Raw genomic sequence first — 16,151 nt, 5'->3', positions numbered from 1 at the left:
GCACAACTTTCAAGGTCAGTAATCGAAGGAGGCCACGCCGAAATCAACTCCACAAGTCTGACCTGGGATTGGAGGAACAAATATATCGAGTACCTAAAGAACAGTAAGCTTCCATTGGATCCTAAAAAATTGAGGAATCTACGTACGAAGGTCGTATAATTCACATTGGCCGAAGATGGAACCCTATATAGAAGGATGTTCGATGGACCATCGACAATATGTCTGGGAGGACATACCGACTACGTCCTACGAGAAATCCATGAGGGCACCTGCGGAAATCATTCCGCTGCCAAATCATTGGTTCACAAAGTTATCAGAGCAGAATACTATTGGGCCGATATGGAGAAGGATACAAAAGAGTTTGTTCGAAAGTCCGACAAATGTCAAAGTTATGCACTGATGATTCACCAGCCCGGAGAGCAACTCCACTCAGTCTTATCCCCATGGCCATTCATGAAGTGGGGAATAGATATTGTCGGCCCTCTGCCATCGGCCCCAGGTAAAGCTAAATTTATTTTGTTTATGACTGACTATTTCTCTAAGTGGGTTGAAGCACATGCTTTCGAGAAAATTAGAGAGAAAGAAGTCATAGACTTCATCTGGGACCACATTATATGCCGATTTGGGATGCCTGGCAAGATCGTATGCGATAATGGAAAGCAATTTGTCGGTGGTAAAGTGACAAAATTCTCGAAGATCAAAAAATAAAAAGAATCATGTCGATGCCATATCATCCTAATGGGAATGGACAGGCCGAATCAATAAACAAAACCATCATTCAAAATCTATAGAGAAGATTGAACGGCGCTAAGGCAAAATTGAGAGAAATATTGCCCGAAGTCCTTTGGGCATATCGAATGACGTCAAAATCCAGTACGGGGGCAACACCATTTTCTTTGGTATACGACGCCGAAGCTCTGATCCCGATTGAAGACGGGGAACCCAGCGTCAGATTTCGATATGCAACGGAAGAATCAAATTACAAGGCTATGAATACAAGCCTCAAATTGCTAAATGAAAAATGGGAAGCCTCCCTCATTCGAATGGCCGCACAGAAACAGCGGATCGAAAGGTACTATAATCGAAGAGCCAATCTTCGACACTTCAAAATAGGGGACTTGGTTCTGAGGAAGGTCACCCTCAATACTCGAGACCCAAGCGAAGGAAAACTTGGTCCGAACTCGGAGGGACCATACCAGGTCCTCGATATCATCCGAAAAGGATCCTACAAACTTGGCATGGCAAACGACGAACAATTACCAAACAATTGGTATATATCACTCCTCAAACGACATTAGCGCTAAGGTATGACCTTCTCCATTTTCATTTATATTTTATACTAACCATTTGCAGGTGTTTAATCGAAGACATCAAAGGATTCTTCAAACGCATTCTTCAAACGCAGAGTCCTTAGGTCTGAAAGCACGTGTTGCACTCTTTTTCCCTTAGACCGGTTTTTGCCCCAAATGGGTTTTTCGGCGAGGTTTTTAACGAGGCAACCATTATTTGTTCTAACTTAGATCAATTCAACAGTATCTGAGGCTCCTTTAGAATCAACCTCGAATACTGGGGGCATCACCTTCGGATAGTTACAAAAAAAAATACTTCGTGTCGATAAGGTCTCGACAGGTAAATTTTATAGAGGACCAAATGGTCAAATGAACCGTGTCCATGTAGATTACTCGAACCCTAATGCCAAAACACGTATGCATGTATAATCTATTGAAAGGAGTATTTTTCCTTACAAGATGTTCCATACTTCAAAAAACCTTATACTTTACAATTTCATACTTATGATCTATTGTGGATGTCACACCCATTGTTTTACCCCCAAAAGATAATGTATGTTATGGATTGTGGGTTAAAGAGTTTTTCTAATTAAAGTGACAAACTTGAATAGGGATTATTTTATTTACAGAGTCGCCACTTGGAATTGATTTTTGGTGTTCCAAGTAACCTTTTATTTGAATCCCTAGTCAATGGAAGGTTTGACTATTTTATTATTGGTCTACAAAAATAAAGTATGGATAAGGAATTCTATTGACTAGGGAGAAGGTGTAAGGAATTCTGACGTTGCCCCTGGCTGTTTCATACCTGGATGTCCATGGTACCGCTAATCCTTGTCCCTAAGGCAAGGAAATTTTCCTTTAAAATCAAACTTAGTTGTCTTGCACCCAGAACCAATTTCTGTCTGTAGTGCTTATCAACTTTTCCCATGAAGCAAGTCTTGCTTAAGCGACCTTTCCAGTTTCTTTGAGACACTTTGTCCGCCTTATCAAAAGAGATCACAGATGGATTCCTGCATTCGTCAATGCCGTATATGCTCCAAATTGTGCTTGGTATTACGGGGAAACTGTAGCCAGTTTTGCAGCCATTTTTTGCTTTGCTTTTGATAAAAGATTAGACTGAAAGGGAATCTAAGAAAAAATATTGAAAAGAATAGAAGAGCAGTTGGAAGTTAAAAGGGAATTGTGTCTAAATAAAAGGTGTCCCTTTCGGGGAGAGAAATAAGGAGACTTATCTGGAGATATGTGCCAACTTAAATGAATCATGACATGCATTTTGGACTGGACGCCTGATCTGTCTGAGTTGTCTAATTCTCAAAATATGTCGCAAATGTTCATCTTGAAACTGTCTTGGTTGTGCTCATGTCGGAGAATCGAAGACCCTCATTTGGCTAGTAGCGCCCTTTGCGGGTTTTCGCTAACTGACCTCTCTCATTTCTCTAATCACTGTCGCCTTATGGTGCCCATCTGGTTTTCACCAAAAAGACTCTCGCATTTCTCTGCTCACTGTTGCCTTACAGTGCCCATACAGGTTTTCACCGATAAGACTCTCTCATTTCTTCTTTTCTTCTTTTTCCTTTTTTTTTACTAAGATACGACATGCGGAAGGTTGGCCAATGCCCCTGGCATGGGGACTTCAAGTATTCTCAAAGATCGATCAGAAGTTCTAAACAGGATAAGGCGAATAGAACCTTGAACATAATTACAACTTTTGGAACTGTTTCTATAGAAAAAATCGTAAGATAAAAACAAACTTCTGCCCCAGTTTTGAAATATTGGGAATATGGATTTTTTGTTGCGATGAGACCGAACCCAGGGTAAGGCTGCCTACGTAATCAGGTCGAACGTAGTTCAATGACTCAAAAAATTTGTTGTTTGACTTCTTCTTTTTTTTTGTAAGTACACAGGTTCCAAAAAGTGGAAAACAAGGAAGAAAAATATAGCTTAAAAGGGGTAACAAAAGGGTGACACTTGTTTGGAATAGCGAGCAATGGTAGCCTTCGTCATCTCGATCTAAGAAAATCATGCGTGAAAGTTCCATAGTGGGTATATATCAGACATAATATCTTTTGACTGCATCTACATTAATAGTCATGTCTGGTACCCGTCTTTCTTCATCTACCAAGTGTAAGGCCCCTTTTGGTAACACTTTCTTGATGATGTAGGGTCCTTTCTAGTTTGGGGCGAACTTTCCTTTAGCTTCTACTTTGTGTGGAAGAACGCATTTCAGAACGAGTTGGCCTACCTCGAAGTGCCTTGGACGCACTTTCTTGTTGTAAGCGCGTGCCATTCTTTGCTGGTATAACTGGCCAGAGCACACTGCTGCTAGCCGTTTTTCATCAATCAGCATTAGTTGTTCTAATTGGGTCTTTACCCATTCTGTATCTTCAATCTCCGACTCCACAATGATTCGAAAAGAGGGAATTTCGACTTCAGCCGGTATTACAGCTTCCGTTCCATATACCAACAGATAAGGAATTGCACCAACAGATGTGTGAGCAGTCGTGCGATATCCCAAAAGAGCAAAAGGCAACTTTTCATGCCATTATCTAGAACCTTGGATCATTTTCCTAAGAATCTTCTTGATGTTCTTGTTCGCCGATTCAACAGCACCATTGGCTTTTGGCCGGTAAGGGGTAGAATGGCGATGCATAATTTCAAAGTGCTCGCATACCTCCTTCACCAAATGACTATTGAGATTGGCTACATTGTCAGTGATAATGGTATTTGGGATACCAAAGCGGTAGATGATGTTGGAATGAACAAAGTCTACCACTGCTTTCTTGGTGACTGCTTTGAAAGTGACAACCTCCACCCACTTGGTGAAGTAATCAATTGCAACCAAAATGAATCTATGCCCATTTGAAGCCTTTGGCTCAATTGGCCCAATAACATCCACTCCCCAAGCAACGAAATGCCAAGGAGAGGACATGGGATGCAACTCCAAAGGTGGCGAGTGAATCATGTCACCATGAATCTGGCATTGGTGACACTTGCGAACAAAACTGAAGCAATCTCGCTCCATTGTAAGCCAATAATACCCTACCCGCAGAATCTTCTTCGCCAAAACATATCCATTCATATGAGGTTCACATACCCCCGAATGCACTTCACTCATGATCCGCTCAGCTTCTATGGCATCTATGCATCTCAACAAGTTCAAATCTGGGGTCTTTTTGTAAAAAATTTCCCCATTCAGGAAGAAACTGCTGGCGAGCCGCCTTATACTTCTTTTTTGATCTCCCCTGGCATGCTCTGGGTATTCTCTTGTCTTTAGGAATCGTTTTATGTGATGATACCATGGTTCACCATTTGGTTTTATCTCAATTGTATTGCAGTAACCGTGTTGATTCCGAACTTGGATTTCTAGTGGATCGATATGAGTGTTTCCCGGATAAGGGAGCATCGAGGCTAAAGTAGCCAAAGCATCGGCTAGCTCGTTGTGAAACCTAGGAATGTACTTGAACTCTATGGATTTGAATCTTTTGCTCAAATCTTGTACACATTGTCTGTATGGAATTGGCAGTTTTGATATTGACAGCTCCATCAAAATACATTTTCCATACAGGGTTGTCGTCTGGAACTACTTCCTCTATTGAGTTGACCTCTTTGCCTGGGAAGTATGTGGTAAGTGGTATGTACTCATCATCAACTGGATTCTCTGCCAAATGATCGGCCAAAGCCTGTGCTTTCATCGCGATGCTAGTGACATAGACGATGTCGAACTCTGTGAGCAGGATTTGCCATTTTGCGAGCCTGTCAGTGGCCATTGTCTTTTGGAAGATATACTTCAGAGGATCCATTCTGGATATGAGGTAAGTAGTATAGGCCAAAAAATTATGTCTCAACTTCTGAGCGACCCAAGTCAAGACACAACATGTCATTTCTAAAAGGGTGTACTTAACCTCATAATTGGTGAACTGCTTGCTCAAATAATATATTGCTTGTTCCTTTTTGCCTGTTGCATCATGTTGCCCCGGAACGCATCCAAAGGAATTATTCATCACCGATAGATATAAAAACAAAGGCCTACCGGGTTCAGGTGGGAACAGTACAGGGGGTTTTGATAGATAATCTTTGATCCTATCAAAAGCATTTTGGCAATCGTCCGTCCACTTGATTGCAACATCCTTTTTCAGCAACTTAAAGATGGGCTCGCACGTGGTTGTGAGCTGAGCAATGAACCTACTGATGTAGTTCAACTTCCCGAGCAAACTCAAGACCTCCTTTTTGTTCTTCGGGGGTGGCAGATCTCGAATGGACTTTATCTTAGATGGATCCAATTCGATGCCTCTCTGACTCACTATAAAACCGAAGAGTTTCCCAGATGGAACCCCAAATGCACACTTAGCTGGATTGAGCTTAAGGTCATACCTTCGAAGCCGTTTGAAGAACTTTTTCAAATCATTCACGTGGTCAGCCTGTGTCTTTGATTTTATGATGACATCATCGACATATACTTCAATCTCTTTGTGCATCATGTCGTGAAAAATGGTGGTCATGGCCCTCATGTAAGTTGCCCCTGCATTCTTTAAACCGAATGGCATGACCCTGTAACAATAGGTACCCCATGGAGTGGTGAAAGCGGTCTTTTCTGCATCACCCTCATCCATTAGAATCTGGTGGTACCCAGCATAGCAATCCACGAACGACTGTATCTCATGCTTTGCGCAATTATCAACAAGAATGTGGATGTTTGGCAAAGGAAAATTATCCTTCGGACTTTCTTTGTTCAGGTCTCTGTAGTCAACACAGACTCTAGTTTTTCCATTTTTATTTGGCACGGGCACAACATTTGCCACCCAGGTGGTGTATCGTATGGCTCTGACAACATTGGCGCTCAACTGCTTCATTATTTCCTCTTTGTTTTTATCACTCATGTCCGTTTTAAATATACGTTGCTTCTGTTGGACTGGTGGAAAATTAGGATACGTGGGAAGCTTATGAACCACTAAATCGTCACTTAAACCCGGCATATCATCATAATACTAAGCAAACACATCTCTATACTCAAATAAAAGTTGAATCAAAGCATCTCTAGTTTTTTGTTCAGTGTGAATGCTTATATTTGTTTCTCTGACTTCTTCATGACGTCCGATATTAATTGGCTCAGTTTCATTGAGGTTGGGCCTAGGCTTGTTTTAAAATTGTTCAAACTCTCTTTTTATTTCCTCAACAACCTTATCTTCATCATATTCGACCTCTTGATGCATTATTTCAAAATTAGACAACTTTTTGGGTCTGGGCGTGAATTCCGCATGCATGTTATGTTATTAAAGGCGGCATTAACAAAACTGAAATGGAAATAAAATGGCAGGAATTAGGAAAAGGAAAAGATACAAAATTTAATATGAAACTGAACTGCATTTCATTGAATTTGAAAGGATAGAAGGGTTAACGTCAAAATAAAATAATCATACTAAGATATTTGGATAACAACCCTGAAAGTAACCTAAAGTACAAAAGAAAGAAGCTGCAAAAGTCAACTACCAAGACTCCTTCCTTGTGGGGAGAGGAATTGCTTCCCAGTTATTGAGCATGGTGTCTGGTCCAATTAGTTGCATATCGGCACGACTAGTGCCTTCACCAGCCTGGATCATATTCACTTCAGAAAACATCTGGCTGAGGCCATGGCAAATTTCATTAATGTTTGCATGCGCTGAGGAATTTTGACCCTGTTTGAATCGTGGCTTGACAAAAGTGTAGAAAATGTGAGGGATAGGTTGCTTCAAGACCCACCCATGATTTTTGCGGTGCTTGGCTTTGTCTTCGTCTGCTTGTGTTGGCCTAAAGCCTAAACCAAAAGTACCCATGTTACTGAACGAAGAAATGGGTTCTGAAATTCCTTGCAATGATGCCCCCAAGCCTTTTCCTGGCTCATAACCTTGTCTCATCATAAGTGCAACTACCATTACAGATGTGGCGGAGAGACGAGGATGTAGAATGGGCTTTCCTTCCTCAACATGGTCCACAACAACCACTTCGAAATCCTGATAGACAATAGACTCACATCCTTCCTTGGCCTCAATATATGGGATTAACGGATCTTTATAAATGGATGACTCGTCTTCTCTGTGAACAATAATTTCTTGCATGTCGTGCTCGAATTTGAGCATCTGATGCAAGGTGGATGGCACAACTCGGGCCGTATGGATCCATGACTTTCCAAGAAACAAGTTATAAGAAGTTTCCATGTCCACTACTTGGAAGACAATTTCAAAATCAACAGGACCAATCGTCATGGTGAGGTTGATCTCTCCAATTGTATCTCTTGCTGAGCCATCAAAAGCTCGGATGCAAACATTGCTGGGTCGGATCCTGTCTGTAGTGATCTTCATGCTTTGCAAGGTAGAGAGAGTGCATACATCTACACTTGAGCCTTCATCAACCATGACTCCCTTCACATAATGCCCCTCACATTTGACAATCAGGTGCAAAGCCCTATTGTGACTGGCTCCCTCCTCAGGAAGTTCATCATCAGTAAAGGAAATTCTGTTCACCTCAAAAAATCTATTGGCCATCTTCTCTAACTGATTCACGGTGGTATTCTCTGAGACATGTGCCTCGTTCAGGATTTTGATTAGTACACGGGCATGCTCTCATGAGTGTATGAGCAAAGATAACTGAGAGATTTGGGCAGGAGTCTTTCTCAGCTGGTCAATGATTGAGTAATCTTGAACTTTCATCTTTTTCAAAAACTCCTCTGCCTCTTCTTCAGTGACCGGTTTTGTTTTTGGCATTTGGCCTTCTCTGATTTGCTTAGCCTTCCTCAAATCTTCTGGAGAGTAACACCTCCCTGATCGAGTCAAACCTCCAGTTTCCCCCACTTCTTCTATGATTTTCTTGCCTTTGTAGGTTAATACAGTTTTGTTGTAGTTCCAAGGGATGGTTTTCGTATTTGTTACACGGGGTTGTATGGAAGTCTTGATTATGATCGGCTCTATTATACCCATCATACCGCCCTGATTCTACTTTGTGATGGGGTGACCTCAAAGGACATATAACTTTGGGCTTGGAACATTGGAGCGAACATCCAACCTCGAGATTTTTGGAACAAATAAAGTTGCCCTCTTTGAGCTCTAGGCGCCTTTCACAATCAACGGTGCATATTGGTTTGGACTTACTTCCAATTTGGTTCCCTCTTAAATCGTTACCACTATCATTTCTACTCGACCAACTGGCTTGTATTCACGATCTCAGCCAATCATTCCCACACAATGAAAATCATTGTGTGCTGGCAACAGGTTATTGGTCACATTAGGAGGGTCCTCGCCATTCGTGACTACAATCAATTTTTCTACAATGAGTCTTTCTATGACTCTTTTCAGGGTCCAACAGTCATCAGTGCTATGCCCCGGAGCACCTGAATGATATTCACATCTAGCATTTGCTTGAAATCTATGTGAATCGGGATGCATATAGTGCGGAGCGATGGGTCTAATCACGCCCATCTATTTCAACTTCTGGAACATACTAGAGTATGATTCAGCCAATGGAGTAAATGTTTCCACCGGCCTTTGCTCTCGACCATAATCCTGTCTCGGACGAGCATTGTAGGCTGCACGGAAATTTTGCTGCTGAGGTCGGGGAAATCTTAGAGCTAGTGCCCGTACCTGTTGATTGGGAGGATGAGCATAGGATTGAGCATTAAACACTGTATATTGTGGCGGTCCCACAGAGTACTAAGGAATTGGCGGGGGATAGTAATGATGAGGGTAGCTGGATTGCCCCTGCTGAACTTGCACATAAGGGTGCATTGCCCCTCTTTGAACTTCCCTGGATCCCGAAGTCATCATGGATCCTTCATCTCTCTTCTTTCTATTTGCCAAACTTCCCGACCCTTTTTGGATAGCTTTGGTGGTGGCTTTGAGAGCAGCTTGACTTACAATTCTGCCAGTCTTTAGGCAATTTTCGACCATTTCTCCTATTTTGATCACTTCCGCAAAAGGTCTACCCATTGCGGACATCATGTTCTGAAAGTGATCAGGCTCTTGGGCCTCCAGAAAAACAATGATCAACTCGTGGTTATCCAAGGGTGGCTTAACTCTATCCGCTTGCTCCATCCACTTGATTACATACTCCCTAAAGCTTTCAGTCGACGTTTTCTTCATATTGGACAGGGAATTATGATCCGGCGCAATATCAATGTTGTATTGAAATTGTTTGACGAAGGCCTGGGCCATGTCGTCCCAGACATGCCAGTGAGAGATATCTTGGTCAATGAACCATTCAGAGGCTACCCCCATAAGACTTTCCCCAAAATAAGCCATCAGCAGTTCTTCTTTTCTACCTGCACCCCTCAGCTGGTTGCAGTACCTTTTCAAATGGGCGATAGGGTCGCCGTGTCCATCATACTTCTCAAATTTTGGGTCTTGAACCCTGGTGGCAAATGGATGTGAGGGAACATGCATAAATCACTAAACAAAACACTTTTGTGACTACCTAGTCCCTGTATGTTCTTTATGTTCTGTTCAAGACTTTTCATTTTCCTCGCCATCTCATCCGGCTCAACAGTCTTGGCAGGCTTTTCATTTTCCACTGGTGACTCGTACTGAGGAGTCTGATTGTATGGAGCCGAGACCCCGAAAGCCACATTTGGAGAGTAGTATTGGCCATCATAAGCATGAGATGGTGGCTCATTGATTGTCCTTGTCACAGGAGGTGGAGGCAGGATTGTGTATACCGGTGCGCCAGACATGACTAGAGGAGTGTTCCTGACCGGTGCGACTGGAGGTCATACATTAGAGGTACCAGGAGCAGCGTGGAGGCTGTACTTTGGCACATAGCCCTGGTGGTAGAATGTGGTCTCTTATTGCATGGAGCGGTGGTTGAGTATCAAGGGGTACGGTGGAAGTTCCCTCTAAGGGACCCCGGTGTGGAGGATGACTAGATACCCAAGCTTGATATACATCAGACAATTGCTATCTCAATTTTCTTATATCCTTTGGCTCTTGTTCAACTGACCGACCCTGGGGGTCGTCACTGATCAGCTCGATCTCATAATCGTTGGCCATTACTACTGTTCCCTTAGATCTGGTGAAGTAATGGTGTGTTGCTAGTTTCACCGCAAACCAACCACCTTAAGCTTACTAAATAAGAGACAACAAATGTATTAGGGTTAAGCATTTTATAGATATGAATCACACGTAATGTGACATGCTCCTATCATTGTCACTATTTCTAATATGCTTTTGGAGGCTTCATGTTTCATTCTGGCTTATGAGGTTGCTTCTTATTGACGCTCTTGTCTTCTTCTCTCCTTTTTTCTTTTCACTCACGCCTCATTTTGATCCCTCATCTTAGAATCATTGAAAAATATTTTGATCGAACCTTTTGTGGGTTGCCTACGTATCATGTTGCCGCATGAATCAGATCATTACGTAGTTCAGGAGGAAATAATAACAATTTTTTTTATTATTATTATTATTATTTAAATTGACTCTAAAGACATAAGTATGAATGAGAATGCGACAAATATAAAATTAAAAATGCGACAAATGAAAAATGAAACTACAAACTAATTGACTGCACTAAAACTTTAATCTTCAATGGAATTTTTGCTTAAATTGATATCATCAAAGGTCTGCATCCCTTGGCCTCCACTCTCCCCCCCAAAATCTTGTACAAATTCTGAAACACTGTCGGCAACTGTGGAACGAGGGTACGTGCCTGTTGACCAACTTTCTCATTGTTTAGATGACGATGATCATCATGAATATATGCTGCTTTCTTTGCCAATTGAAGTACTTGCTCTCTGGCTTGCCCCATATTCACGTGACAATTATGCAACCATATCTGGGTAGTGTTGAGGGCGTTCCCCATATGTGTCTCGCATCCCTCGTATTCTTCAATACGACGGTTTATCACAGCTCTCTCAATCATCCACTGACGCAGCTCTGCCTCAAAATCTACATGTTGATGACCTCTCTTATGCCTTTTTATTTCTTCCAATTGTGCATGAAACTGACCCTTTGAGCATATCTAATGGTCCCTTTCTCTTTAAAACTGTTTTCTTTGCTGATTAAACTCCAATTATTGTTGGCGTAGGTAACGACCCGGTCGGTCGTTTCGAGAGTTATAACCCCATTTTCCCCATTTCTACTTCTTTTTTTGTTATTCAGCTATATTATGTTATATCGAGATAGTTGGTTCGAGTCCGGAAGGAACTCAGAGTGAAATGAGACACTTAGTCTCATAATTGAAAATTTTAAGTAAGAAAAGTGGGCTGGATATGGACCTATGTGTAAACGACCTCGAATTTGAATTTTGATGATTCCAATAGCTCCGTATGGTAGTTTTGGGCTTAGGAGCGTGTCTGGAATATTATTTGGAAGTCCGTAGAGGAATTAGGCTTGAAATGCCGAAGGTTTTATTTTTTGAGAAGTTTGACCGGGGGGTTGACTTTTTTATATCGGGGTCGGAATCCGATTCTAAAATTTGGAATACCTCTTTTATGTCATTTAGGACTTGTGTGAAAAATTTGAGGTCAATCGGACGCGATTTGATAGGTTCCGGAGCTGTTTGTAGAAATTAGAAATTTCAAAGTTCATTAGGCTTGAATTGGGGCGTAATTCATGGTTTTAGCATTGTTTGAGGTGATTTGAGGATTCGACTAAGTTTGTATGATATTTTAGGACTTGTTGGTATATTTAGTTGAGGTCCCGAGGGCCTCGGGTGAGTTTCAGATGGTTAACGGATCAAAAATTGAACTACAACAACTGCTCCAATTTCCTTCTATTGGAAATTTCTTTTGCTAGATTCGAGCCCAGATCGAGCCCAGGGTCGAGGGCTACGATCGAGCCCAGGGTCGAGGGCCACGATCGAAGCCACGATCGAAGCCATGATCAAGCCCAGAATCGAGGGCCACGGTCAAAGCCATGATCGAGCCTAGGGTCGAGGGTCACGGTCGAAGGCCGGGTCGAAGACATGATCAAAGGCCTAGGATCGAGAACCAGGATCAAGGGCCAGGATCGAGGACCTCGATCGAAGGACAAGATCGAAGGCCAAGATCGAGGCAGAACCGAGGATTGTCTAGGCAGAATTTTAAAAATAGGGACTTCGTCCCATTTGCCATTTTTGGCTAATTGGAGCTTGAGGAGAGGCGATTTTTTATATAATTTCGAGGAAAACTTGAGGTAAGTCCCTTGTGATCATTTCTACTCCATAATATTGAATTATCATCGAATAATCCGACTAGATTATATGATTTTGAGGTGTAAATCGGAGATTGGAACTTAGAAATTTGGAAATAAGATGTGTAGATTTAAGGGTCGAGTTGAGGTCGGATTTTGGGAAAATTGGTATGGGTAGACTCGTGGTTGAATGGGCTTTTGGATTTTGTAACTTTTGTCAGGTTCCGAGACGTGGGCCCCACAGGCAACTTTTGAGCTAAATTTCGAATTTTTATGAAAAATTAGTATTTTCTTATGGAATTAATTGCAATAAATTTTATTGACTGAAACAAATTTTTTGTGACTAGATTTGAGGAATTCTGAGGATGATTTGCGAGGCAAAGGCATAGCAGAGTAAAAAGTTTCACGTTTTGAGGTAAGTAACGATTGTAAATCTAGTCCTGAGGGTATGAAACCCCGGATTTCGTATCATTCTACTATTTTGAAGTGACGCACATTCTTGGGCGTGCACTGTTGGGGATTTGTGACTTGGTCCATCTCGTAGCAACTGCAAAGTTGCATACTTTGTTGAAACCATATGATACTTATATGTTTTAGAAAGAATTTCTGTAAATTGGGCTGAATGCCATGTTTGGGCCTTGCGCCAAATCTATTTGGACCCTTAGGGGCTGTTTCTTACCATCCTCTCATTGTTTTCGATTGAAAATCTATACTCAGTCATGTTTATACTTGTTTACCGCATAACTCAATTTTATGACTCTATTTTGATGCATATAAATATTTTGGGTCGAATGCCCTGTTTTATTGAAATGCCCGAGAGGCTTGAGAGGTTTATGATTGAGTGAGGCCGAGGGCCTAATTTGTGAGGATGAGTGTGGATCGGGGCTGCCTGCCGGCAACATTTTTATGATTGAGTGAGGCCAAGGGCTTGATTTGTGAGGATGAGTGTGGATCGGGGCTGCCCGCCTGCAGCATACTTTATTATTTTGGCACGTGAGTTGTCCGTGCAGATTATAGCGCTTGGGCTAAAGGAACCCCTCTGAAGTCTGTACACACCCCTAGCGAGCGTAGGTACCTACTGAGTGCGAGTGCCGAGTGCTGAGTGACTGGGAGGCATGAGCGATTGTGAGGTATGCCCGACAAGAGTGACTGTGAGGTTTGCCCGAGGGGCTATATATGAGTGATGTTTTGCCCGAGGGGCTGTTTATGATTTCATCATTTTTGCTCACCTTTTCATTGAGCCTTTGTTTGAAAAATTGTTGGAAAAATGTCTTTAAATGATTTTTACTGAAATTGGGTTTAAACGAGATATCTGATTCAAATCCTGATTTTTAAAAGCATGTGGTATTTTACTGAGATTTCCTGATATGAGCGTTATATGCTTTATTGCTCGTCACTACTGCTCAGTCTTTATTGATTGTTGTTACTTACTGAGTTGGCGTACTCACGTTACTCCCTGCACCTTGTGTGCAGATTCAGGTGTAGCTGGACACGATAGTGGCTATTGAGTGTTCTGGTTGCAGATTTTCTTGGAGATAGCAAGGTAGTTATTTGGCGATCGCAGCCCCCGGTCTTCTCCCTCTTATCTTCCTCTAGTTGTATTTAGCTATTTTTCGGGCTGAGTTAGCCTTGATATTGTTAGACAGATTGTAGTATATGCTCATGACTAGTGACACCCCGATGTCGGGCTTTTTCTTTTTCGCACTTCTGTTTTTCTTTGATTTGAACTCTTTTAATGGAGGTTTTATGTCAAATAACCTTGAAATTATCTTTAAAATGAAAATATCAGTTTGTTTTGGAAATGAGTTGGCTTGCCTAGTTCCACGATAGGCACCATCACGACAGGGGTTAGTTTTGGGTGGTGATAGATTGGTATCAGAGCCTAGGTTACATAGGTCTCACGAGTCATGAGCGGGTTTAGTAGAGTCTTGCGGATCGGTACGGAGACGTCTGTACTTATCTTCAGGAGGCTGCAGAACCTTTAGGAAACTTCACATTCTTGAATTCTTATCATGCAAATCTGTTGATTCTAGTAACTAAACATCTGTGGTTTCATTCTCTCACAGATGGTGAGGACTCGTGCTATCGGTCAGGAGAGCCAGCTACCAGTACCACCAGCCAGGGCCGCGAGAGGCCGAGGCCGCGGTAGAGGCCGTGGTAGGGGCAGAGGTGCAACCCGTACAGTAGTTGGGGCAGTACCTACAGATCCACTGGTTGTCCCAGATCAGGACTAAGTTCCAATTGTTGATGCACCAGCTCATGCACCACCTGTCCTATCGTGATTCCAGGCCTTCAGGAGGCCCTAGCTCAGATTCTAACAACGTGTACTGGCCTTGCTCAGGCGGTCTCTATTTCGACGGCCACATCCACTTCTCGGGGCCATGAGAGGCACTCAGACTCCCGTTACTCTCACACCCGAGCAGGTTATTTAGGGACTTCAGACACCAGAGGCACCACCAGCCCAGCCGGTTGCTGTTGCTCAAGATTATGTGGTTCCTGCTATGCCTGAGGATGATCAGCGTAGGTTGGAGAGGTTTGGGAGACTTCATCCACCACCTTTCAGTGGTACAGAGAGAGAGGATGCTCAGGACTTTTTGGACAGGTGTCAAAGGATACTCCGTACTGCTGGTATTTTGGAGACTTGTGGGGTCTCATTCACTACCTTTCAGTTTTTCGGGGCTGCACTCAGATGGTGGGAGACTTACGATAGGCGTAGGCCTGTTGGCGCAGCATCCCTTACTTTGCAGCAGTTTTCCGTGGTCTTTTTGGAGAAGTTCATGCCTCGATCCTGCAGAAAGGAGCTGCGTAGACAGTTTGAGAGGCTCCGCCAGGGTGATATGTCTGTGATGCAGTATGAGATGCGGTTCTTTGAGTTGGCCCGTCATGCTATCTGGTTGGTTCCCATGGACAGAGAGAGGATCATGAGGTTTATTGATGGCCTCACTTATCAGCTACAGTTGCTCGTGACCAGGGAACGGGTTTCGGGTGCTACCTTTGATGAGGTTGTCGACATTGCTCGGCAGATTGAGATGGTTCGCAGTCAGGAGAGAGTTGAGCGGGAGGCCAAGAGGCCTCGTGGTCAGGGTGGATTCAGCGGTGCTCCTTTTGGGGGTCAGTTCCAGCATAGTAGTGGTCGTCATTTCAGACAGGCTCAGTCAGCTCGGCCATTTCATCGGGGTGTATCATCTGGACATGGTTCTCACTGTTCTCATCAGGGCCACTCATCACTTAGTTCCCTTCCAGTCCAGAGTTTGTCCCATGCTCCACCTATTCAGGGCTCTTCCATGCCAGGTTCTTCTACCAGTCATCTCGGTGCTAGAAGTTCCCTTCAGTTTCTGTCGCCAGCACCAGAGAGTTGTTTTGAGTGTGGGGAGCTGGGGCATATGTGGAGGTAGTGTCCTCATCGTCATGGAGGTCTATCTCAGCAGAGGGTCAGCCTCCGACTACAGCACCAGCTACCTCACCACCCGCCCAATCAGCTCGGGGTGGAGGTCAGTCAGCTAAGGGTCGCCCTAGAGGGGGAGGCAGATCAGGGAGTGGTCAGGCCCGTTTCTATGCTCTCCCTGCCAGACCAGATGCTATTGCTTCAGATGCTGTGATTACAGGTATTGTCTCAGTTTGCCACAGGGATGCCTCAGTATTATTTGACCCTGGTTCCACGTATTCATATATTTTCTCATATTTTGCCTATTTTCTGGATATGCCCCGTGAGTCCTTAGTTTCATCTGTACAT

The sequence above is a fragment of the Nicotiana tabacum genome, chromosome 17, assembly GCF_000715075.1.
Source record: "Nicotiana tabacum cultivar K326 chromosome 17, ASM71507v2, whole genome shotgun sequence".
NCBI lineage: Eukaryota > Viridiplantae > Streptophyta > Magnoliopsida > Solanales > Solanaceae > Nicotiana > Nicotiana tabacum.
This window is presented reverse-complemented; position numbering follows the sequence as displayed.